The sequence below is a fragment of the Alligator mississippiensis genome, chromosome 5, assembly GCF_030867095.1.
Source record: "Alligator mississippiensis isolate rAllMis1 chromosome 5, rAllMis1, whole genome shotgun sequence".
Classification (NCBI taxonomy): domain Eukaryota; kingdom Metazoa; phylum Chordata; order Crocodylia; family Alligatoridae; genus Alligator; species Alligator mississippiensis.
The window spans coordinates 28,805,379-28,827,326 of record NC_081828.1 but is presented as its reverse complement, the minus strand read 5'-3'; the positions used below and the strand labels follow the sequence as shown (position 1 = coordinate 28,827,326).

General features: G+C 42.9%; 1 protein-coding gene across 1 annotated transcript in view; it reads left to right on the top strand.

Moving 5' to 3' along the window:
* Positions 1-21,948, top strand: part of ZNHIT6 (zinc finger HIT-type containing 6) — a 51,759-nt gene that overhangs the window by 20,348 nt on the left and 9,463 nt on the right. The window lies entirely within an intron of this gene.

The window sequence follows — 21,948 nt, the reverse complement described above, 5'->3', positions numbered from 1 at the left end:
TTGAAACCTACCAGGTGATTGAAAAATTTAGCTTGGTTCTAGGAAATTAACCAGGCTAATATCAAAGGTGGCTTCCTGCTGTGCAGACAGGTTTAAGAGAAAGCCAGCCTCTTAAAGGAAGGAGCGAAGCTGAGTCTCTCACATGACTATTTAAGAAGTCATCACTTAGTGGACACCATCAATTTTAAACTGCCCTGTTTTATACAAAATCTTCAGTAATGCCAGAAGTGGTCTACCAAATCCTGCTGGCATAGCTGTGCTGATAACTGGAAAAAGTTGCACCTTCGAACTGACGTAGCTATGCCATTAAAACTACTGTATGGATGCAGTTAGGTTGACAGCAGAGGGTTTTTGGTGGTTTAACTTGTGTTTGGAGAGGTGAGGAAGTTGTTAGCTACGTACACTGCATCTACGCACAGAGGCTGTGTTGATACCAGTAGTGTAGCTAAGGAGAGGGAGCGACTGGGACTGCAGCCCTGGACAGCCACTTTGTGGGGAAGAATGGGAATGTAAAAATGCTGCTGTTCATGTACCCTATTATGCCTCTGGCTGATATGGCTGTGTTGACATAATGTATAGATGCATTTACAATAGGAGCCTATGGTACATCCAAAGTGGGTGCAGTGACATGACTGTGCCCCACTTTCTAACTATGTGGCAGGAACAGCAACTAGGAATTTTTTAAGTCCTGAAGAAGGTAAGTATTCCACCCTTGCTTCCTCTCTATGCTCAGAGGCATGTTCCCTCCTCTCCCATTCTTCCCTCCCTCGCCTACCGCTGATGGTTTTCTGTAGCCTTGTGAGCAAGGGTAGCTCCTGTCCCACTCCAGCCAAGTTGCTCAGTGCCTTGGCCCAGCCCAGGACACTTACAGCAAGTGGGCAAGTTCCCATTCCTGCCTACTCCCCACCAGAATTCCCCATCAGCCCAAGAGCAGGCATGGGGAAGGGAAACCCACACATCTACTGTGGTTGCCATTCTAGGCTAAGCGTAGCCCTTGCACAGCCCAGCTGATGTGGGGCAGAATCTTCTGTTGCCCCAAAGACAATATGGACAGCAGGGGATACCAGCAATGGCAGGCAGATGGGGAATGCGAGGGGAGGAGATGTGCCTCTGAGAACAGAGGGGAAGGGAAGTGGGGGGGATGCTTACCTTCTTGGGAACTTAAGTCTCCAAGTGCTGTACGTGGGGCATGGTGTGCATATCCCAGTGGGGAGGAGACTGGGGCTGGAGGATGTAACAGTTGGGAAGTAACAGCTGCTGCCCTTCCTTTAGAATGACTCCAAATGTACATGTGGCCAAAGGGAATCCAGGTGGGGTGCAGTGGTGTTACTGCACTCCACTTTAGGATTGCAGTGCACCGCAGGAGCCTCTGGGGACCTTTAAGGCCCCTAAAGCAGATTAAAGTCTTCCTTCCCTTCCCCTTCCTGCTCAAAGCCAGGCCTTCCCACCCCACCCCTTGCCTGCCTTTCCCCTGTCCTGCCCACTGCAGGGAGGCACCAAAGCTGTTCCTGCCTGCTGCACAGGGGCTAGGCTCAGCTGGGGACAGGGACAACAGCAGCAAGGAGGGACAGGGGATTCCTGTTCCCTATGCCTGCTCTCAGCAGGGTGGGGAGGAAATACTTTTGCCAGCTCTTGTTACTTTTCCCTCCTCAGCTGAGCCCAGCTGTCTCTGGAGCTTCTGCTCCCCATCAGTGGAGAAAGCAGAAGAGACAGGCATGTGAGCAGGAAAGGAGGAGGAAGACAAGAGGAGGAGGCATATATCTCTGAGCAGGAAAGAGAAGGGAGGGGGGACTCTCACTTTCTTTAGGGACTTAAAAAAGTCTGCATGTGCTAGCAGGGGGTGCAGCCATCCCCGCAGTATGGGTTAATGCTTCTGCACCCCACTTTGGGAAATCCTGGATCCACCCCTCCCCATGTCCACACCCCATAGTTGTAGTAACCAAGGTTCTAGCTAGTGATTTGCAATCAGGGTGCCATGGCAGCCAAGGTTACCACAAGATCCTTTCAAAGAGACCTCAAGATGCCACGCAATGTTAGTACTGTTAGGCGTGCAAACATATTTCAGACCCAAACAGAAATCCAGAGAATTAAATTCTTTCTGGCTTGTTGTGATCTTTCAGAATTGTTTGCCACAGAAAAGGTTGCTCTGTTGTTTTCCTGTAGTCAAACAATGGGTGAAAACTTAAAGCTGGCATTTTTTTGAAGGGTGTCTTGAGTCTCACAAGGAATGCCTTGAGTCTGAAAAGGTTGAGAACCACTATTCTAAGCTATAGCAGCAGAACACAGGATCTTATTAGGATTACGAGGATGATTATAACAGAGATATATTATAACAGAGAATATAACAGAGAATATTTTTTCCCAAGTTAACTTTGGGCGTTTATCAGAACCTTATAGTCAATTACTTTCTTTTCTTGTTTGCATTTTGTACACAACAAAAAACATTTTCAAGGGAGAGACATGACTGTAAAACCAACATTTAGCGAGCTCAGGCAGGTGTAATATTTAAAACTTTTTTCTGTTTGTTTAAGTGTGTTGGTTTGTTAAAATATCAAGTCCTAGAATAGCCTTGTTTCTTTAACAGTGCTCTTGCTGGGTGCATCAAGGGAGATGAATACTAACCGTTACCACGTTTTCTCCCTCAACTCCCAAGATATCTGTGCCTGTGTAAGATTAGCATTAAACAGCCTCTTCTGTCCTGGGCAGCATACCAATAATCCACTGCTGCTCTGCCCACCATAGCTGTGATTAAGCTGGGCATTGTTTCAGCAGTGTGGAAGAAGCCCTTTTGCCACCTAGCTGGGGGGGATGTTGGTGGCGGGGGAAGGACCAGGAGACCACACCAGAGTACATCAAGTTCCTTATGAATAGTTTATTGTTCAAAGGTCACCAAAAAAAGCCTTGTTGAAAAATATTGGAAACAGGACTTTTAAAGATACCAAATCGGATGTAGGCTTTTAGGCTAAGCAGGGTCTTTTAAGATGATGCTCTTCATAATTACAATTATGTATCATTAAAGGAATGCAATTGTGTTTCAGAAAACATCTAAGTAGGATTATTATAGGTTATAAAATGTTAGGCTTCTACTTTCAAGATGAGCATGGTACAGAAGGATTTCAGTATTTCCTGAAAATGTTTATAAAATAGAAGTTTGTGGTTTAGTTATGGCTGTTTCATTCTCTGGCTCCTGGCAGACGACTATTTTAGATTGTATGTTGTTTGTAAATGTTAGGCTATAAAGTGTTGTTTTTTTTCAGAAGTATACGTTTGCCAATTACTATGTATTTTTACTTAAACTCTCGGAACTCTAGTTAGGGCTGTGAAATAATAGGTAACTGAAGTCACTGCTGAATAGTTAGCGTAGGTAATTGGTTAACAACATTAGACTTGTTTTCTTCTTTTTGTTTTTACTCCTTTTTATGATAGATGGTAACACTACTGGGACCTCTCTCATCTGAGAGAAGCCTTTATTTTTGTTTCATGTTCTCTGCTGTCCTGGTAGAAAATGGCTTGCTGGATTTCTTTCAGAATGAATGTGTATTATTCCTTAGTTGTTTAGAATAGTCATTGTGTGATCTAAAGCACACTCTTCCATCATCGTAACTTAGCGCTGTAGAGCCACCAGATCATTTGACTGGTTTCTCAGTTGGCAGGTAGCTTACAAGGGGTCTGATGGAGGGAGAATAAGAAATGTCCATGTCATTCTTCCTGAACAATTGGACTTTTTTTATTTGAAAAAAAATTTACTTTTTTAGGTTGCTAAAATAGTTTTCCATCTGAGGATGATGTGCTCTGTCACCTGTTGTTATGGAGTGCTCAGTTTACGTCCATGGGTGAAGTCATTCCAGGGGAGTTTAACTTCTGCCTCTTGGATGAGTTTTATAGTCTGCATTCTTTTATAAAATAGTATTTTCTTTCTTCAAAATAAATTAATGTCCTGTCTTTAATCCTCTATTTGAGATGCCTTCAAAGTGACTTCATATGGTAAGATTATGGCTTTTTCCACTAAGGGAAGGAAAAATACAACAGCCAAATTATACATTCTGGTTTGGGAAATACACCTTCTCATTTTCCTGAGATGGATGCCAGAATAATATTTTTGCCTGAAAAATTCAGATATTAATGTAATCAATTTGATGGTCAGAATAGTTCAATCAGAAGAGTTACCCGAGTCCTTACAGGTTTATATTTATGTATACCTACCATGGTTAATGCTTGAGGAAGCTGATGATAAATTGTTCACATGGTATTTTCTGATAGCATTTTGTTAATTTTAACATTGAGTATAGCAAATTTGTTTACAGGATTTTTTTTCTAAAAAAATTCAATGAAATCAGTAGGTTCTTGTGTCCCAGAAGGAATTGGAATATTGAATAAAACTGGATGGTATCCTACTAATAGTATTCTTAATGCAAAACTTCCATAGACTTTAGTGGAATTCACAGATTCACAAAGCTGCAGTATTGAAATCTACATTTTTTTTTCTAGTGCAGGTCACATTTCCTTGCTTTTAAAAGGTCTGATCATGGAAGTATTCTTTGTACCAGTTCCAACATCAGAGTACACCTTTATAGTCTTTAGTGACAGTGACTAATGCATAGGGAAAACACTCAGTTCTGGTGGGCTGAGGAAGAGAAGTCTGTTCAACAGGCATCAAAAGTGCTTCTCGGCTAACTTGCTTTATGCTGGTGGCCCTCTATTCTGCTTTTACTGACTGACCCAATGCAATCACTTCCCAGAATTTTGGATGTTGTTAGTAATTTTGGAGCACTTTCCTGTCTCAGGATCAACTGGCAGAAGTTGGAGTTATTTCCCTTGAATAACTTTTATTTCCATGCCCAGAAAACTTGCCTCAGGATTAAAGATACTTTAGAATCTGTAAATATTATGCCATTAAGATCTCTTAAATTAAACTCTGATAAATTCAGACACTTAGTGCAACTTTATCTCTTACAAGTGATGAACATCCAAGAAAAAGGATGTGTTGGGATGCCCTGTGGCTTCATAAGAATGCATTAGTTTTTATTTTTTGCTTGCTTTTGAGCATGCACATTATAGTTGATTCTGAACAAATATAAAGTTTGCACAAATAGGCTATTTATCTTTTAAAAAATTGAGATACTTTCTGTATAGGCTTTCAGTTAAAATAATTGCCACAATCGATGGTAGTAGGCAAAAATGGAGGAAAACGTCAATTTAATTGTGTCCTTCAGTATTTTTTCTTGTATTCAGATATGCCCCTTGAGCTTCATAAAATTGTCTTGGAATTTGAGGCATAGGATAAACAATAAGGGTATTTATCAAGAGGGATTTTCATATACAACTTTAATGGTTTCTTTATTTTCCTATCATCAAAACAAATCCTTTAAGTATCAGGCGTTCTGTGAACACTTAGAGAGTAAGTAGTATCCTTAAAGATTATTGAGAAAAACCTTGAACGTTACAACAAACAGTGTAGGCATTTTCTTAATTACTTATATCAGCCTCCTTAAATAATTTGCTTTATGCTGCATTATTGCTTGTAATTTTGTTGATGTAAGACTGACTACTTGTGCAGATAATTGGTACTTTTTGGTCATATACATATTTACCATTAAAAATGGTAATTGCTCATATACACATTTACTATTTAAAAAATAATAATAATTTGCATGCCTATTAGTGTTACATTGTTGAACCAATTCTTACCTGTCAACTGTTGTGAATTGACACTCAGTATACTGTTGTTTTCATAGTTCAGCAATTCAGGTTGGCTGTAATATAGATTTTTTTCAAGCATTTTTTTCTGGGGGCCTCGCTTTTCTGTGAGTGTTATAAATGTCTTTTTTCACGACTCCAGTTTCATATAGGGCCCGATTCTCCCATATAGCTGAGCTCCACTTGGTATAGGAGAGGTACAGGTTGTGGATACAGCTCTCTGGCTGAGGGTCTTAGATTTGTCATGAAACCCAGCCTAGGATCTGTTCCATCTTGTGCCAGTGAAAGGCAGAGCAGAATAATACCACACCCCATCTGGTACCCAGCACAGAGTGAGTTCTGCCAGCTTTATAGAAATAGGAAGCTTATTTATGATAGCTATTCTCCACTAGTCCACTACGGATAGTCTGACTGCTTTGCATTGCTCAATGGAAAATTAGCATTGTCTTCCTTTAAGCATAGTCCTTCTGTCTCTGATGTGTTGTACTGGATTCTTCCCCAGTTTTGTTTTTTATTAACATTTTCTTTCCTTTACCATTTCCTATTGCTTGACGTGCCTGTTAAATTCGTCTGTGGTTACTATCTTCATCCCTAATGGTTGTTTGTTGCCCCAACCATTTTGTGTTCAGCTAAGGTTCCGTTTGCCTTTTCTTTCTCTGAACATTAGTGTCTATTCCTTTAATACCTAACTTCAATTCTTTGGCTAAAGAAAACAATAGAAGCACCCGATTCTGAGACTTGCAGTTTTTACTGTAAAGATTATCCCTTTTCATTCCCATCCATTAAAATTTTTACTGAAAATCATACATTACGCAACACAGATTGGAAACAGGAATCTAGTCATGCTTGACTATAAAAGTACTCATAATCTGAAGCTTTAGTGTGCATAGTTGAATGTTCATGATATCTTACTACAATTACTTGACCTTTTAATGTAATCCAGTTTAAACAGAATTTGTCCATCTTGCAATCTTCAGTAATAAGTCATATTCCCCAAAAGAATCACTTTAAGAACTCTTTTGTTTCCATTTTTTAAATAGCATTTAGTGCCCAGTAGTGAATCCTACTGGATTTAATGAACTTTAAGCCAGGGGTTCCCAAACTGTGGCACGCATACCCCTGGGGGTATGCAAGACATCTCTGGGGGAGTACACAGGAGAAATTATGTAATGACAGATTTAATTTTCATTATAATAACACTTGTCATTTAAGGGGTTCAAATATAAAATGTCTGCAGGTAGGGGTACACGGGCAGCTGGTAAATCTGGAAGGGGGCACACAATAAGAAAAAGTTCAGAAACTTCTGCTCTAAGCTGTTTGTATTGCAGTAACACCTAAAGGTCTCAGCCAGGGAGTTAGAGCCTTAGAGTGCTACTCTGTACAAAGATTTATTACAGTACTGGCCCTTCATCAGATTTGTTTGTTTGTTTTCTTACAGTCTGTATATACAGTAGGTGGGCAGAACACACAAATGTAGTGAGCATATATAAGGAGGGAAGTGAGCAGTATAGTACCATAAGCTTTAATTATGGCTCACTATCTAGTCATCTTAAAATTTTATAGAGTAGTGGTGCTCAAGCCTTGGGCCCTGTGGGCCAGATGAGTGGTACAGGGCCAGTCTGCGGGCTGGATTAGTACTTATGTACCCAGATAGGGCTCTGGGGCCAGGCGCTGCTCCTGCCCAGCATCACGTCTGGTTAGGGCTCTGAGGCCTGGTATCTGCCTGGCCCCATGTACCAGGATTGGATCGTGAAACCTAGCACTGTCCCCTCCCAGGCCCACATGCTGCGATTGGGCCCTGGCAGCACTGACTGCCCCTGCCTGGCCCCGTGCACCAGGATCAGATGCCCAACGTAGCATGCAGGACCCGGAGCTTCCCACGGGTCCTCCAAATTTCTGGACCCAATGTGAGCCTCACAGCCTGACCCATTGCCAGGGGCCAGATTTGGCCTACAGGCCAAGGCTTAAACACCCCTCTTCTAGAGGCATCTGAGAAGGTTTTTGATAAGCTGTACTCATCTTTCATCTATGTGAGCAGCTCTAAAATCTTTTTACATGGGGAAAGGGAAGAGATCCTTCCTTGACTTGTAAGAATATATTAGCTGTTCATGTTGGTAGAGGGATCTTAATTTGGGACACATGAAGAAGTTACCATTAAAACAGAAGTGAGTATTTTGATTAGGGTTACGATATGTCTGGGTTTTCCTGGACATGTCCTCTTTTTTGGCCCCCTGTCCTCATGTCTGGGCGGGTTTTTGAAATGCAAGCAAATGTCCAGCTTTTTGTTTTGCCTCTGCTTTCCCAGGCTGGCTGCTTGGGGCTGGGAGCAGCAGGCAAGGTGATTGGCCGTTAGGGGTCACATGGTCTGCATGCAGGCCCTGGCATACTGCTCCCAGGTAAGAGATATAGAATGTGTATGTGCATGCATGTGCAGTATGGACAGCAGGGCTTGGGGGGGAGGAGGGGCAGAGGCAGGGCATGGGCATATCATTGCCCCCTTCCCCCTTTCTTGCCCACAGGTCCTCTTTTTTGGTACTGGAAATACGGTAACCTCAACTTTGGATATTTTTTGGCAAAGGCTTGTGGAAGAAGGGAGTTGAGTTGACCAAGCAGGAGTGAGTGTGTGCTGCAGTGGTAAACCAGCTATGTCTTATCACCAGGTCAACATTCCCCCTTCCCATCCTTCCACCTGTCTCTCAACTATTGTCTTCCATAGCCTCTGATCCTCACTGCTATACATTTGCATTTTCACAGACCTAAATTTGCATATTGGCTCCTATTCCAACCAGAACACAAAACAGCAGCAGACTCTCCCTATACCTGAAGAAAGGGTGTTTGTGCCTAAAAACTTTCAGAGAACAATTTTTCCAACTGTTTAGTTGTTCTAATAAAAGATATCAGATTTACCCAAAGAACCTTGTCTGCCTATGTCCTTAGACCAACATGGCTACAACCAACACCCTTGGTGCATGATTCAGTTTTAAGACCAAACCTGTAAAAAATGGTCTCTTAGCTGTTTCTCCTGTCATAGAGGCAAAATCTGACTGGAAATGAAAAGTTTCCCTTCTCAAAAGGAGAACCAAAGCTATTTCCTTCCATCCCTGCCAAAGTGGACTTCCTCTGTTTTTCTGCTTTTGATGGAATGGAATGAGGACTGATTATTTGGACGTCACCTTACTTTGTTTATTTTTATAACTTATATTTTTTCCCTTTCATTACAAAGGGTGAATGCCCTTTATTGGCAAATATATGACTAGGATCCTCCTACGCATATAAAATGTAAAAATCTGGAAAGAGTAAGTATATGAAGAGTCTGTGTTTAAGTGTTAGGTAAGATAAACTATGAAAGGGTTATTCCAGTCTAAAATAACTGGGGAAATGATTGATTTTTTTTTTTTTCTTCCCCCACTACATCTCCCTATTCATGGAAATAGGAAGAACATGACAAAAGCAGTGAATGTAAGATAGCATTGAGTTCTTTTAACTGCAGCTTCCTTCTTTCCACGATTGACATTCTAGTTTGGTATTTCCAGATAGCCTTGTTCTGAGCTACACTGGATTACAGTGAACTACTGCAGAAGCTTTTGCATTTGCTTGTTATCTTCATTACCTTCTGTTACGAAGTACAGTTTGAAACAAAGGAAACTCTTTCTACATCTGCTTTAAAGAGACTTTCAATCTGTGTTCTGTATCTTAATTTTGGATTAGTATTGGACTCTGACAGTTAGGAGTGCTTTCAGCCAGCCTGAATCTAGGACTCACTAGGGCTTCTTAAAATTATGCAGCTATAGCAGCCCTGTGTGACTTGCTGTAGTCAGACATCAAGCATGTTGCTTGGTCACTGTCTCCCCACCCCTGTGATGCCAGCTGTGTCACACAGTGAAGGCCCAAAATACCAGCACAAGAAGGTATCTGTCAGTATATAACTCTTTAATCTAGCAGACTAGAGCATAACAAGATCTAGTGGCTGGAAGTTAAGTTAGGAAAACACAAATTGGGAAAAAAGATACAGCTTTGGAACAGTGCGGGTAATTAATAGGCCTGTGTGAAGCAGCAAATATTCGCTTCGGATTCTGCCGATTCAGAGGACAGTGATTCGATTTGGAGATTCGAATTACTGTCCCGATTCAATTCAGCTGAATCTGGTCCAAAAGATTTGGTGCCACTTCGGAGATTCAGCCATAGATTAAACAGGCAGCTGACTAGTCTGTTGGGGTTGGGGGAGGGCGGAGGGAAGGGGCATGGGGGAGGGAGGGATTGGGGCTGGGGCTGGGGCTGGGCCTGGGACAAGCTGCCCAGATGGGGTGGTGGGCGGGGGAGGGGGTGTGCGTTACTCGGGAAGGGGGGGCAGGATGTGGGCGTGGCAGCTCTTGGAGCAGGCGCTATGCCTTACTGCCACCAGCCGAGGCAAAGAGGGGACAGGATGTGGGTGTGGCTCGCTCCAGGCAAAATGGGACAAACAGCAGCAAGGCATAGCCCCCGCTCCCAGCACTGCCATGCCCTTATTCTGTGCCTCCCATGCTGGCTGGCAAGCGGCAGCAGCACAGAGTCCCCACTCCCAGCGCTTACGCGGGTGCAGCAGCACTGGGAGCAGGGGCTCTGCCCTGGTGCTGCTTCTGCCCAGAGCAGAGCCCCCGCTCTCACCACTGCCACGCCTGCATCAGCACTGGGAGTAGGGACCCTGTGCTGCTGCTGCTTGCCAGTTAGTGCGGGGTGCGGGATGTGGGCGCAGCAGCGCAGGGAGCAGGGACTCTGCGCTGTCACTGTTTGCCAGAGGGCATGGCAGTGCTGGGAGTGGGGGCTATGCCCTGCTGTCACTTGCCCCATTCTGCCCAGAGTGAGCCACGCTTGCATCCTGCCCCCCCTTCGCCCCAGCTGGCAGCAGCAGGGCATATCCCTGCTCCAAGCGCTGCCATGCCTGCATCCCGCACACACCCCCCCCGCCCCCTCTCCTAGTAACACCCTCCCCCCCCACCCTCACTGGGCAACTTGTCCCAGCCCCATGCCCCTTCCCTGCCCCCCCCAACCGACTTACCAGCTGGAGGCAGCAGTGTCAGCTGCCTGTTTAGCCTATGGCCAAATTGCCGGATTTTTTCCAGATCTTTTTCTGAATCAATTCAGATGCTTCAAATCGATTTGGAGCTTTTAATTGGTCTCCTGATTTGATTCGGAGATTTGATCTCCGAATCGAATTGGCTACCAAAGCTTTGCACAGCCCTGGTAATTAAGCATTGGCATGTATTAAAGAGAAGTTATCAACTGATCATCTGTCAGGTTCTTTACAGTGAGAATGACGGTCTTCTAAGATATGCACTAATTCAAACCACAAGTTACTGGATTTGATTCTGTTCATGTAAACAAGAATAATTCACTCCACTGCAGAGCTTATGGGGGTGAAGTTCGATGGCTTGTATTACATAGGAGATGGGACTACACTGGTGTCCTTCTGGTTTTGTAATCTTTAAATCCATATATGCCCCCACCTTTGGCTAGTAATTTTTTTAAATACTGCTAGAGAGGCAAGAGTGCTAAATATGTAAAACAAGAATGTGTTACCAAAGGTTCTTTAAATAGCAAGATCCGTGTGTCTGGCTTCAGCTCCAAAGCATGCTCTGCTTCTGAAAGCAGTTTCCCAAGCCATGCCCACAGCATGACTTACCAAAATTCTTCACAGTTTACAAGTAATACATTTCGTCTCCGTTGTGTCTCATCTGGAGGTGTTATAAATGTGCCCTTTGCTTCCATTAATTAGGATGTCAAAGCTGATCTAACAGTTTTCCCTTAGCTGATGCAATAACATTTTTATTATGTGCTGGTTCCAATATTTTTGGCAGGCTTTAGTCCACATGCTTGTTTACACTAATGATTCAAATAATAGTGATTAAGACGCAGTGTAATCAGGATGTACTATAATCAAAATACATTGCATCTTCTGCATTTCCTTTATTCTCTATAATTATTCCAGTATCTTACTGTTGATGGAAGTTGCATGTTTTGATTTTTCATTTTCTTTTAGGAAACAGATGTCCATGGTTTTTTAAAGGTAATTTTTGAAACCTCAGTCATTCACACTCCTTTCTTATTAGGTGACCTGCTTTTATTTTCTTTCTTCCCTAGTATTTCTCCCCTCAGGAGATTTCCTATATCCTTTAGCCCCTCTGACTGACCAGATAGCTCAGTATGCTCTTCTGTTGCACTTTTGTGTCATAGCCATGCGTGGCTCAAAGTATTCCTGTTTAATTACCTTCCCACTTTACCAAGTTGCAGATTCTTTTGAGTGTCTCAGTAGCCCTTGCAAAACCACAAGGCTAATTCTTGTTTTTATAAAAGCATTATAGCCTGTTGAACCTTAATTGTGGTGTTTTGTAGGAATTTCCAACTGATTCTCATACCGGTTCAATACTGCATCTTACTAGATCATTTACTTTCTCAACATTTGCTTTCCTGAAATTTTAGTACTAATTTAGAACCTGGTAGAACTGAACCAAGGGTCTGTTAATTCCAAACTCATTTTCTGTTATCATCTGTCACTTCCTCCCATAAGGACCTAAGAAGTTAATACAGAATGGTTTTTCTTCTAGATTTTTTGGATCATTATTGTGCATCCTGAACCCTTTTAACACAAGTTACTCCTTGCACTCTATCAAATAAATCATTAGAATAGACACCTTATCTGCTTCTCATGCTTTGCCATCAACTGATGTATTTTTCTATGCTTGCCTTTAAACAAGTTTTACTCTTTGAGCCATTGCCTCATTCTCAAGAGTTTAAACAAGGACAGTCTTTGTGCCTTTGAGGTGACTTAGCTGCATTCAATTTCTTAGTGCCTTTTTTCTGGCATTAACTGTTTTCTAATATCTCTAAACTAACAGTGACTAGCTTGTCTTGATTGAGTATTCAGAGCGTGCCATGTCCCATAATATATAATTTATCTGGGAAGTAGATATAGTGTTCCTATGGCCTTTAACTGGGTCTTGCTTCATTCTTCTTATTGTATGTTAGCACCCTGGAATATATTAGTGCAAGAATTTTTATAATTTTTTTCTATTGCTTCTGCTTTTCGCTCGTGTTTTGATTTCTATACTTGGCAGCATTTCTATAGCCTGCAAAAGGGTTGGTTATAGCCCTTCTTCAATTGGATCTTTGTTTGAAGGCAATTAATGGCTGAAATTTATCATCATATAACAGGAGGAAAGAGCTGAAAAGGAATATGAAGGAAAGGCATAAAGTTATTCCTTCTCTGTTTTCTTGAATCTTTCAGCATTTATTCTTTGAAAAGGATTATGCGTACTTTCAGTATATGTGAGTATAGACAAGTGATAAAATGTATCTAACGTGTTTGTAAAGAGTATGTTACGTTCCCCTTTATTAGGTCCTCCATATTAGGAATTGGCAGCATTTTCTGCCAGGAAGCCAAAATGATCCAGCTCAGATAAGTGGTGAGTGGGCATTTGGAACCTGGTGGCTTCCTTTGCTTTTCACTGCTGCTTAGCTGTGGAAAGATGTTGGAAGACCCAGGCACCTGACTGCAGCATAGTGCAGGGAGAGTCCCTCACCCCCCACCAAAGTCCCTCCTCCACAGGCCAGTTATACAGGCTCCATGAGTCATAGGGTTGCTGACCCCTGCTCTAGACAATCTTACTGCTGTTTCTATCAGTGAAGTTACTGCTTCCACCCAAGTGGTAAAGGTCTGTACTTCTGATACTGGGAGTCCTAGGTTCAAGAGCTTTTACATGTACATAAAAGAAATGGAACACCATCTTCACAGACCTACTCTGTTAAGGATCCTCCTTCAATAGGAAAGTAAATTTAAGTTTAAATTATTTATTTCTTGAAATAGTTATAAAAATTGCAGTTTGTTCCTGGCAAGACTACAGGACCAACTAACTGCCTGAAGAAGACAGGCTGTTTTAAAGAAAAATATATGCTGTGCCTTTTCCTAATTTTTTTTTACCATTGTTATCATGAGAGTGCATGGTTAGACAGGAACTTATTTTAAGAAAGGTTAGGCAATAGCATAATGATGTTAAAGGCACCAGCCGCTCTATATTAGCACAGGTAGAGCTGCACAAGAGTTTATAGTAACTGGGGAAGTTAAGAAAGGAAAGGCTTATACAAGCATAGCCTAACAGTGCTCATAGAGAAGAGGTTTACAAAGTAGCATAACAACATAAACTACTGTATTTACTCAAATACAAGACTAGGTTTTTTTCCCCCTATTGGCATGGGGGAAAAAAAACTTCTCATCTTACATTCTATATATAGAATCTAATTAATGGTGGGGGGTCATCTTATAATCAGGGTCATCTCAGATTTGAGTACATATGGTAGTTAATGCCAGTGTATTTTTAACTATGAATGTAGGTACTATTTTAATATGTAAAATTTTGAATTCACTTAAGATTGGGCTCTCTTTCAAAGAGTGCAGTTAAAAACAATTTTTGTATATTTTATTATGCTGGTAAAACTTAAGTTTTGGGGAGGTATTAGTTTTTCACTAATTTCAAGCTGAAGAGTGTTCTTTTAAAAAAAGTTTCACTTTTTCTTTTCTGAATTCAGATTATCAATTTTTAAAATTTAGAACAGGTCTTTGAATGTTATTAGAATTTTAAGAATAGTTAAATATAAAAAAATTTATGTTGTTTCAAGACCAAATTTATTCACATTTTGAAATACAGATGTTCCTTTTCCATTTAAGTCGGAAGTCTAGCTCACTATTTCAGTGTTCACCAAATCATAACCACACGATGGGGTTATTCACCACTTAGGAATGAAAGTCCATCTGTTAGTTATTATCTGCTGTGCTACAGAATGAGTGCTTGGGAGAGACCTTCTAAGTGTTATACACAACTTCTTTTGCTCCCTTCTTTAAGACAAAAATAGACATCCACTGAATGGTGCAATCCTGTGCTTTAGTCAAGAGAATTCAATTTACTTCCCTGGAGTTTGTGAGATTGTAGGGCTGGGCCCAAAATTGATAGTATGAAACTTGCTGGTTTACTTTGTCTTAATTCTAATATAATAAAAGTTTTAGTCTGTCTGTCTGTCTGTCTGTCCATAACACTTTATGAGCACTCTGATTGGTTGTCTCAGCAGCCAATTGCAATGCTTACTGCAACAACCAATTGGAGTTTTCCTCACAGACAGACACGGTGGAGTGCCGCCATGACAGCAGGGACTGAGGGGCCAGAGTGAGGGGGCTGGCCTTGGGCCTCCCCCTCTGCCCAGCCCTGCTCCTTGGAGGTGGTGGTGCTGGACAGATTTGTCCCTGCTGTCGTGGCGGCACTCCACCCCCAGCAAAGGGGGACACGGGACAGTGGGGACAGACTAGCACAGCAGAGTGCCTCCATGATGGAGGGGATGGAGTAGGGGGGCAAGGCCAGCTCTGTACTGCCAGCGCTGCCACTGCCTGCAAGGAGCAGGGCTGGCAGGGGGCAGGCAGGCCACCCCTTGGATGCAGCGTGGGGTGTTGGCAGCGGGGACAGCAGAGTAAGCTCCCTCCCCCTCACTGCTCCTGGCAGGCGGCGGCAGCGCGGGGTGGTGAGTAGTGGCACTCGTCCCCACCCACCACTCCCCATCATTCTTGACAGGCAGGTCAGTAGTTATATTAATAAAATACATTAATGTTTCCACTTAATTTGCATTGCAACAAAATGTTTTAGGGAGAAGAGTTTTTGTTTCAAGATTACCCACATTTTAAAGGCTATTATGGTTATGCAATTTATGACCACAACAAGACTTTGAAAATGACTGCATTTTGAAACATGAATGCAGTTATATATCTGAACAGAGATTCTTTTTCCTGTGGCTAAAGACCTATGAGTTCCAGAAATCACATGTTTAAGTTTTAACTTTAATCCCAGTTTGCAAGATTTTTATTATTAAAATCAAGAGTTCCTGTGGATGACATACAGGAAAACCCGATCTTAGCAGGAGATAGTAAAGACAAGTTTCACTACTGACACGATAGCTCTAGGCTTAAGTGGAGGGGGTTTGTTGTGATAGTGGTCTGATATAGAATTGCTATCTACAGGAGCATTAGGAGGCTGTATTTTTTTCTTTTTACCTTCTTGGACAGTGGTAGAGTGTGGCTGTAGAGCAGTGGTTCTCAAATGGGGCAATCTCTGCAGCTGCAGCAAAGTAAAAGTGTCCCGTGCACTGTGTGCATAGCCAGACCAGGAAGGGCTGCAGCACAAGTGCATGCTCCTTCTGCATTAGGGCTTAAAGCACATAAGAGAGCTGGCTTATGTTGAGTGCAGGCCAACTCCACCTGCCCTACATGCCTCGGTTTCCAGGAGATGCTGTGCAGGGTTGGATTGGGAAGGCCCGTGGCAAAAGGAGTCTCTGGACTTACCAGATATAACTCGATGCAGGGGGAGTACACGTACTTGGTGAAACCCTGATCTGCTTACGTGCAGGCACTTCACCTGATTTCAGCGGCAGTCATGTCCTGGTTGAGAACTGCTGAGATGAGCTATGACAGTGCAATAGTGGTTTTCAACCAAGTGTGATACCAGATTCAATAACATTTTGAATCTGAAAAGGATAACTGCTGCTCTAGAGTATGAAATTGTAGGCAGCCAGACTTTTTGGAAACCTTAACAGATGTTAACAAAAAAAAAAAAAATTAGAACCTCAAAGCTACATAGTACTTGAGAAAGTAACACATGATTCCTGTCCTTAAAAAGGTGACAGATAAGACTGAGGTATCAATGACAGATTTCCTGAGGAGTGATATAAGGGTGCTATGTTTTCCCAGAATGTTCCAATTTTAGGTGGATCTTTAAAACTGAATATCGAGGATTTTATTACAGTGTAGTCCCACTGTATGCATATTATATAAGTGCAGTGCCAGTCTCAAATAATTTCTGCTTATTGCTTACATTGTAACCAACATTGGTTATCTGCATGTTGGTCAAATACATTAGCTGCTTTAACTGCATGGACAGACAAGGGTCTTTGGGTAGATGCGGTATCTTTTATTAGACCAACTAAAAATTGTTCTTTGCTTTCCATGCTACTGTCTGTTTCAGCCCATTTAACTGCATTATTTGTAGAGGTGCACCGATAAATTGATCCAATATCGGATCGCTACCGATATAAAGAAAATTGTCTATATAGGATATCGGGCCAGTAATTTGGCCGATAAATGCCCATGGTGCACACAGCCTCAGCACAGCATGGAACAGAGCCAGCAGCATGGAGAGTTGTCTCCAGCTGGTAAGTTGGAAACTACACTGAGGAAAGGTCTTCAAAAAGATTGGAGCCTGGGGTCATTCCTTTCTGAAACAGGTGAGCACCCCTAAAGAAGGAGTGACTAAAAATAGAGATATGACTGTGACAGGGGAAGATGTGGGGAGGGACTGGAGAGGGGTAGTGAGGCAGTGTCTACATTTCAGAGTTCAGGAGAGGAGAGGTGAAGCCATTTCTCCACAGCCAGATGGAAGGCCTCCAGTTTTGTGAGCATTTATATGGCAGTAATCAGTGTAATACATTCTAACTATCCAATGGATTTAAGTCATGAGATTCTTTTAGTACATTTAAGCTGCTTGCAGATGTTAAAAACAAACAAAAACAATGCACTTTACCAAAAGCAGCAGCACATTAGTTGAACCCGGCTCTGCAGCACTGTATAAATCAGGCACTTTAGCGGGGCTTTTTGGTACTTTTAGCTAAAGCTGATTCAATCAGCTATTGGATAAAAGTGCCGAAAAAGCCCCACTAAAGTGTCCGATCTATACGTATGTCGGGCAAGCCAGGGCCAACTAACATACTGCCTTTTCTGGGCATGTGCTGGGCTCAGTGTGGGAACACCCTGAGTTTAAAGTGCTGTTTTTGTTTTTTGTTTTTTAATGTCTGCAAGCAGCCTTTATTGTTTGCTTTTGGGCTTTAAGCATGTAGGATTCACGTTCTTCAAACCTTCCTTCCACTTGGCCATAACTAAAACATTTGGCCACGATGATTAAAACGTACATCTTTTTATAAAAGAAATATAAACAGATGTCATGTTTGTCCTGAGATTAACCATTTTATCAGACATCCAGGTCTATTGTTCCAGGATAAATCCTTAAAAGGTTCCTGAGATTAAGAAGTGCTAACAGTTTATCCTGGGACATCGCAAAATGTGTCTGAAAGGTCTTCCTGGACTTGCATCATTGAATCAATGGTAGCAAAGTGGCAGTGCTTTCAGCCACTCGCTAAACCCCGATTAGAAAAGCATTATATGTACATACCAAGCCCAGGATATTTCCGTTCTGGAACAAACACAGGTGGGGCTCTAGGAAAAATGTTAAGGATGATGAGATTCATGGTAACTTTTTCCCATAGAGATGTTTAAAAAAAAACAAAAAAACTTGTATGTCATAAAGCAGTGAATTTTTTTTTAAGATCTCATTTTTAATAAAAGCCTGGTGTTTTTTTGGTGGTTTGGCCTGGTAATTCTTATGGGTGACAGGCCAGCTGACGAAATGATGTAGGGTTGCTAGGACATGTTCCTTTTAAGAAAGGACTTGAAGGAGAGAGACCATTCCAAGCCAAAGGGGTAGTATGAGTGAATGCTCAAAGCACAGACAGTGGACAATGAGAGACAAAGGGAGGTGGGGGGTATAAAGAAGATTGGAGAGAATTCAGGGAACAAGAACTGGAATTACCCTCAAACTGATGCTTTTATAACAGAGGGCTATTTTAGAATTGTCTAATTGCTGCTGAGTTGTTATCACTAATCTCCTACTCTGAAGCTGTAGGCCAGTGAACTTTTAACCACTTTAAAAGGGAAGGGAAGGGTAGCCGCTGCTCAGGTTTGGGCATCAGCTGTTATAGTGCAACTGTTAGGTCTGCGTGCTCCTGTAGATAAAAGAAGCATGCCCTTGCCAAGTTAAGCTTTAACCCTCACCATGCATAAATTGACATTAACCTGCATTTCTACAGAAGTATGCTGATTTCACTTACCCATTCAAACCTTTACAATGTATCATTTGATATATCCATACTACCATTACAATTGTCTAAATTCTGTTGAGTTCTGATTTAATCTGCCTGGTTGTCTTAAGTGAGAGTGTCTGGCATTAGACTTCTGCACAGCTAGAAAATATCTGATTTTTTGTATTCAGGGCAGTCTGCCTGCCTGCCTTTTTCTCCAGAAACTTACATGGTCACGTCCCCTGCATATGACTAGACTACTGTTTCCCAAAGGGTGTGCTATGACCGTGATAGATGCGTCCCATGAGAACCTGTTAAAGATAAATGTTCTCCTCCCTCATCAAGCATCCTGCACCTGCTCCCAGCTACTCCAGCAGTGCCTGCATGTGCACCTCTGGAGATTGCTACTGCCATTGTCACCATGCCACACCCCTTCCTTTCCTCCTACACTCCTGTGGCTGCCAGGAGGGGGTATGGAGATGGTCTGTGGCATGAGACCCTGTAGGAGCAACCTCAGTCATGGGAGCTACAGTCATGGGAGATACAGACCAGGGATCAGGATAGGGCTGATGGGAAAGAGCAGGATACAGGAGGGTGAAGACCTTAAGTGGCACCAGCTTAGATCAGTGGTTCTCAACTTTTTTTTTTACCTCGAGGGCCTCTCTGTATCTCTTCTGCATTTGTATTTATCTCTCATTTTTAAGTAGGAAGTTGCAAAATTCAGAAAAGTGTGCTGCCAGTTTTAACCCAGAAAAAAAATGCCCCAGGTATAGCTAAAGTTCTCCTTCCCCATCCAGCACCCACATCTGCCCTCAAGGAACAAAGAGGGGTTTTTTACAAAGTAGGGAGGCCATACCTCTTTCTGACCGAACAAACAATGCTGATTCTGATTGAGGTGAAATCCTATTTGACTTTAAAATTCTCTATATATAAAAGCCTCTGCCTGCCTGCCTGCCTGCCTGCCTGTAATGCGGAGGCAGCGGGGTCAGCGTATCGCTATGACGGGGGTGACAGAGCAGACGGAGCAGAGTGGGAGGCCAGCAGCACTGGCCTCGCCCACCCTGGCCCTGCTCCTAGGATGTAGAGGGGGGACAGTGGGGACAGAGTGCTGCCATGATGGAGGGGACAGACCGGGGGGCGAGACCGGTGACGCTGGCTTCGCCTCCCCAGCTCTGCTCCTTGGCGACTGCAGCATGGGGTGCTGATGGCGAAGCACTGGCCTCACTCTCCCCTCACATGACGGAGCATCGCCGTGACATCAGGGACTGGGGCCGGAGCACCACCCCCCTCGCTGCCCTGCTCCTTGGAGCCAGGGGCCAGAGCATGCCCCCCAACACCAGCCAGCAGGGGGGTGGGGAGGAGGCAGCAGGGAAGGAGGGGAGCGAGGAGGGGGGGGGGGGTTTACAGTGGCAGCGCCACCGCCGCAACCATGGCTGCTCACTGCAGCTGCCGCAGGCAAGCTTTCCCCACCTCCCCACATTCCTGGGAGGTGGTGGCAGCAGTGGGCCTCGAAGGGCTAGGGCACGTGGGGCCACACCCAAGGGGGAGAATGGGGGGAAATGGACCCAAAACAATGGGGAGGAGGGGGAATCCAAAGCTTGGGGGGGGGTGCTGGACCCAACCTGGGGAGTGGGGGCAATGGCCCAGGCCCCAGATGGGGAGAGGGGCAACGTGGGCTTCTGTCCCCACCTGCCCACCCCCCATCATGCTCAACGGGCAATTTGCTAATACTTACTTAAATGTTGTACTAGTGGTGGGTTAATCTTGAAGTCTTTCAGACCTATATGGTGGAGCAGACTTGAGGGTAGTACTGTAAAGAGGCACATATGTACTGATAGGCAAAATAGATATATTTGGTGCAGGATTGAAAAGGCTAAGCTCTTTGGAGAGGAGGGGAAGGAAGAATAGCAAGGGAGGAGTTAAAATAAAAATACTGTGCTTCTGATGTTTAGCCTGATCATTATACTTACGCTGTATTCTCTTAAAAACAGACTCACAGTTCAGGCTTAAGTGCCCTAAAGTTCTAGATATTTGCTGTGACTGTCACTGTCTGTCGACCAATATTTTTTTTTTTTTTAAGTAAAAGATAAAGCCTGACTTGGTGATCTAACACTTAAACTATTTTATGATAGCAAATTATTAAAAGTATAAATGTTTTATGCTAGGCCAAGCTGGACGCTAAAGATGTTTTGTCTAAAACATGAGATAATGGAAAGTGTATTGTGGCATGTGAATTACTTTAGCCTCTTGGTGGTAAATGTTTGCTTAACCAGAAAAGAATGTGTTGTACTCCTTGCCAAAGGAAAGGTATTGCCATACTCTGTATTTTAAGTACTGTAAATAAAGCAGTAAATATGTTTCTGTTCATGTGTGTTAATCCACAAGTTATGAATGCATTCATTCAATAAGAAATGTAATATACTGTTACCCATTTAAAGGGTTTCAGTAAGAACAGGTTATAATTACTTTGGGTTGAGAGAAACATGAAACCAAATATTTTCATGATGATTGAAGCTGAATGTAAGAGAGAAACAGCTATTGCTTAAATTAAGGTTCCTCCAATCCCAGAAAACTCAAATCTTTGTTTACCTGCAGAATTTTCTTTTATCTGTGATTTCTGTGATGTGCTGTTCTCAATAACAAATTACTGTAAATAACCAAGGTTATCAGTAATTTTTCATCCATGCAGTCAGGCAGTGGTGATCAACTTTTTTGGCCAGTGGGCCAGGTAGCAGTACCCATGCTGTCCGTGGGCCAGATTTGTCTGGTGTTCCCAAACTGGCATGGGGCAGTCATGGCAGGACCCATCCGGCTATGTAGAGGGGATCAGGGGGCAGCCTAGCTCCCACCTTGCCTTGCAGGGTGGGGTGGGAGGGCATGGCTTAGCCTTATAAGGGGAAAAGGCATGGCCCAGGCCCAACCTGGCTTCACAAGAGGAAGAGGGCTTGACCTTATTGATTGCCATCACTCCCCGGCTGCCAAATTTCCCGATCTGTGGGGATCCCTGCTGGCTGGATAGATACCTATGGCTCTACAGGCTGCATTAAATTGAGCACCCTTACAGTAGGGTCATTTGCAAAGAATAACTCCACATCATGTAAGGGATCATAAAGGAAATAGCAGTAAGGGAAATGCACGCACTTATTCTCTATCTGAACTTTATTTGCCTTTCAACTGATACAGTAGTTTACTAGTAATTTAATAATCCTGACTGCAAAAAGGGAGTCACATTACTCAGATTGTGGCATAATAATATCTGAGCATCTATTAGATGCTGCAGTTATATAAAGTAATAACAACAAGGCTTGCCTTATAAAAACCTTCAGGAAATTA